Raw genomic sequence first — 5601 nt, forward strand, 5'->3', positions numbered from 1 at the left:
CTTATTATCTTGAATTCTGCATTTAATCTATAAATAAACTGGAGATTTGACATAAACAATAACCGGTTGACAAACTAGAATTACCAGTAGAATATGTGCTTAATGGGGTATTTAACTTTGCGTCTAGCTTTAATATTTAGTTATGTTAGTTCGTTTAAAATCACAAATGAAACCCCTCCTTAATCGTACATAATGTTAATAGCCGTAAATAGTAAATAAATGGTATATATGTAAGTTAGTGAATAAAAGTACTCAATAGTTAATTAGTTTTTCCATTCTCTCCGTGGGATCGACCCTACTTATCCTTTACTACGTTGTTATTTTTGAGGTTAAGATATTTTATAAATTATTAATTTGTATGCGCAAATGACACGTATCACTATTCTCTCTTCTCATGCCTCTTTGTCATTTACAAATGCTTTAGTTGTTCCCGCTATTTCTCGAAATCTTTTATCTATTTCCCAATTCTGCAATGATATTCATGCCTATGCCGTATTCTCATCCACCTCTTTTTCTGTTAAGAAATTTTAGATGGGAGATGTCATTCTTCAGGGTCCGCTTATTGATGGTTCCTACATTTGGACGCCCCCCCCCACACCGCACGTTCACCTTGCCACCTCCCCGACTCAAGCTTAGTGGCATCACCATTTTCAAAAAAATTTCATCTTATTAAGTCTAAATTTCAATTACGTATTTCTGATTCCGATTCTTGTATTTCTTGCAATTTGAATAAAATTCACAAGCTCCCGTTCAGCCAAACCACGCTCCACTCTACTACATCTCTCGTCCTCATTTTTTCTGATATCTGGACCTCACCCGTCCTTTCCACCGATGCTTTTAAATATTATGTTATTTTCGTTCATTATTTTACGCATTATATTTGGCTTTACCCACTCAAACGTAAATCTGACACTAAAACCACGTTCAATACTTATCGTGCCATTATCGAAAAACACTTCAATAAATTCATCCGTCGTTTGTACTCTGACAATGGTGGTGAATACACGAACCTTACTCTTCAACTTAACCTTGACAGTATCACTCACCTTACTTCCCCACTACACACCCCTGAACACAACAGGTTCGCTGAACGGAGGCATAGGCACATCGTCGAAACAGGATTAGCTCTTCTTACTCATGCTAACCTCCCACTCACGCTATGGCCATATGTATTCTCCACGGCTATCTATTTGATCAATAGAATGCTTACTCCGTCGCTCAACAATAAATCGCCTTATTATAAATTGTTTAATCAAGAACCAAACTATCTCAAGCTCCATAATTTCGGTTGTCTTTGTTTTCCTTGGTTGCATCCGTATACTGATCACAAACTCCAACCTCGCTCTCTTGAGTGTGTCTTTGTTAGTTATTCATTGACTCAAAGTGGCTATCTTTGTCTTGATCCATTACAAATCGCATCTATACTTCCCGACATGTAAAATTCTTGATGATGAGTTTCCCTACACACGACTCCTTCAACTCGCCACTGCTCCGACAGTCATGACGGCCAATGATAGGCTATCTCTATCCATTCCCCTCTTTTCTACACTTACACCTGATCTGCATCCCTCCTTTGACTCGGCCACTACACCACCTCCTACACACTCTCCTCCATCGTCCTCCACCTCCCCCTCTACTCCCTTAACAAACCCCGCCCCCCTCCCAACCTGCCACCACTCCCGTCCCAGTAACCCCGCAGCCACCTCCATCCTCCCCCATTTCCCAACCGCCTCCTAATACTATCGGCTGCAAATGGGTTTACCGCATTAAATATAATCCTGATGGAAGCTTAAAGCAACACAAAGCTCACCTTGTTGCTAAGGACTTCCATCAACGTCCTGGTCTCGACTACTCCGAAACTTTCATCCCTGTTATAAAGCCCACTACCATTCGACTTATTTTGTCCCTCGCCATCACTCAAGGTTGGTCGCTTAGGCAAATTGATGTGAACCACGCTTTTCTTCAAGGAACCTTACATGAGTCCGTCTTCATGATACAACCACCTGGTTTTGTCAATCCCGATAAACCAACTCATGTTTGTAAATTAAGCAAGGCTATTTATGGTCTCAAGCAATCCCCGCGTGCTTGGTACACGACACTTCAAAACTATCTCATCCATTACGGTTTTCGCAAGTCCATATCCAATTGTTCCTTATTCATTTTAGCCCGTCCTAATATCATGTTATTTGTTTTAGTCTATGTCGATGATATAATAATCACATATCCATCTATTGACGAAGTTACGAAGTTCATTTCTACGATCTCTCAACGTTTCTCCCTTAAGGATCTTGGCCCGCTCTCTTACTTTCTTGGTATGGAAGTGACCCCGACATCCTGAGGTATTCATCTTAATCAGTCCAAATATATCTCCGACCTTCTAGGCCGTTACAATATGTCGGACTGTCGCCCATCCTCTACACCTATGCTCAATCATCCCCCACTCACTCATTTACCAGGTCAGCCCATTCACGTCGCTACTTCTTATCGCGCTATTGTTGACAGCTTACAATACTTATCTCTCACCCATCCCGACATAGCTTACCCGGTCAACAAACTTGCCCAATTTCTCACCCACCCCACGACCACCCACTAGAATGCCCTTAAGAAATTGTTACGCTATCTGAGTGGCACTCTCCATCTTGTCATTCACTTGCTCAAAGACACTCCCCTGAATCTTCATGCCTTTTGTGATGCTGACTTAACCGGCGACAAAAATGATTATGTGTCCACCACAGGCTACATTGTTTTCTTGGTAAAAACCCGATATCATGGTCTTCTAAAAAGCAATGTGCGCTGTCTCGTTCCTCGACAAAAGCCGAGTTTCGTGCCGTCGCGGATACTACTGCCGAAGTCATATGGCTAAAGTCCTTGTTATATGAGCTCAACATTTGTCCACCTAAAGCTTCGGTTATATTTTGTGAAAATCTTGGAGCTACCAACTACTCCGCCATTTCCGTTTTTCATTCCCGTATGAAGCACCTCGCACTCCATTTTCATTTTGTTCGGGAACAAGTCCAATTAGGCACAATTCGAGTCCTAATACATTAATGGTGATGATCAATTGGCAGACTCACTTATAAAGCCTCTTCCTCGGCCTTGACATTCTTTGCTTACTTCCGAGATCCGTCTAACTCTCCGACCGTCCGTCTTGCGGGAGCGTATCAAGGATAACTCTTCTCAAGTCCAACCTATTGTTAAGGACAGAATCCTTTCCTAGCTGTCAACCCTATATTTCTCTCCTCATATCTTGGCAAATATATTGTAATTATGTTAATTAGTTATTGTAATCTTGAATGTTCATATTGTATGCTAGCTCTATATAATGTAACCTAATCTTTGTATTCTTTATCAATAACAATACATTCATTCTCTATACTTGTAAGTTGTAACATCTCATTCTTAATCTAGAGCTCATTACTTTGTATGTAGCTAAATAATTAAAGAGCTTATATTAGGGTAATAGGCTAATAGCAATGGTGAAACTATTTTCAACTTATATTAGGGTATGTAATAGCAATGGTGAAACTATTGTCACCTACCCATTAGCTTACTTTAATCCAACTAATTATTATACCATAGCTAGTTGCACACATTCGCTTATCATTTTGTTTATTTAGTAATTAATAGTCCTAATTTCATGTAATTGTACAAATTCTTTTACTCTTTAAATCCAAAGAATAGATCGATGTTAAAAAAAAGGTTAATAAATGATAAATTTGTAAAACCGCGAAACTAGGTAATTGGATAACTATTTCTTTTCCTTTTCTCAAGTTTTTAGGTGGCGCCTTCAAGAGCCGAGTTTCAAAAGTATAGTTCGATAAATAAATATTACAATAGCGACATCTTTCAATAAATTCTCACATACGTTGTGTAACCCACGATCATGATAACACATACGTTGTGTTTGGATTTAAAGATAATATCGGCATTATGAGGACCCAACAATCTAAAACTTATACTAAATTAAATGATGCAAACAAAATAAAATCTCAAACTCATTAACAGCCTCCAATTAAAAGTAAAGAATTGCTATCCATAGGGTTCGTTTCAGGCAACTTATAATTTAATGCTAATTTTGAAATATGGTGACATATCGATAATATCGAATGGCGGCTAGCGAAATGATGGCCACACAGTATTAATTTGAATAATTTGTCCACAATATCACTAAAACTTTGCATAATTGTATCATTAATACAAGTATGTGGATGATAATGTGTCACTAGATTTACAAAATTATTATGCTATGCATAAACTAATAATTTAAGATCATGATCATCACCATAATAGGCGACAATTAATTGTTAATAATATATGTTATGTCTTTGTATATCCTTTCATATACAATTGTCACTAAGAAACTGCCGAGAAGTGTTAGGAACTTACAAAGTTACAAAGCACTAATTGATGATGTTCTCTATTAGTCTATTATCGTACTTCCACTTCTATTAATAGAATCAGCACAAACTACATCAGCGATTTCCCATAATCAACCCTCGTTTAGAGTTAGATAACCCACTCCCCATAATCGCTGATCATGACCATGGTCGATTAGTCTATTAATAGAATCAGCATAAACTACATCAGCGATTTCCAACGGAAGGATTCCAACCATCTACGAGAACCTATCGACCATGGTCTCAAATGAGCAAGCTCATGAGCGGCCTTATTAAAATCTCTACGTACCCAGGTAAACGAAACATTATCGAAATAATTACAAATAGCATAAATGTCATTATAAATTAAATAAATACTACTGCGTGCCTTCCGTTTCTGTTGTAGATCGTGGATAACAGTTGAGCAATCGCCTTCCAAAATAACTCTTGAATTATTCCTCCGTCTCGCCTCTTTAAGACCATACACTTGGGCTGTCCTCACATTCACAGTCCCAATTACATCACATTTACAATCCCCAAAAACAGGCTCGATTAAAACCCTAACAAATACATTGACACTACCAATCAATTCAGATTTACACTATGAATTTAATTAAAAATTCAAACACACAATAAAATCACATAAATTGAAACACGCAATAAAATTGAAACACGCAATATAACAATTACGACTCAAGCATAATTTGCAAAATTAAAATATTTAAACAAAGAAAAGAATAAAGGATGATCAATGAATTACCTTCAAAATGAGGTAAAGAAACAAAGATAGGAACTACAAGGCTTTGAATGCGATAAAATATATAAAAGAAAATGGAATTGTTGTATTTGGTAAGCAAGAGAAATGGAACAGTAAGGAATAGAAAAGAAATGAAGAAATGTGAGATGAAAGACAGGAATAAGGAAGGACGGTTTTTTGAAATAATGAGGAGGTTGTATGAGATAGTGGAGGGAAGTTGAATAACGTGCAAGTGACTGATGGAGGAACATACATGCAGAATGAACAGTAAGTCCAACAGCCTAAGGAGAGAGGTAATTAGTCTACATATTATTATAATGTTATAAGTTGCTTTTTGGTGTAATCTTAGCCATTCATCCTCACAATCTAAGGGCTCTAAATGGAACTTATGGACTTAATGACTTAAGGTGGACTCACTTGATCCTTCTTCTTCTACAACCCATAAAACTATGAATATGCTAATTACAA

This window comes from Silene latifolia, chromosome 1 (assembly GCF_048544455.1).
Source record: "Silene latifolia isolate original U9 population chromosome 1, ASM4854445v1, whole genome shotgun sequence".
NCBI lineage: Eukaryota > Viridiplantae > Streptophyta > Magnoliopsida > Caryophyllales > Caryophyllaceae > Silene > Silene latifolia.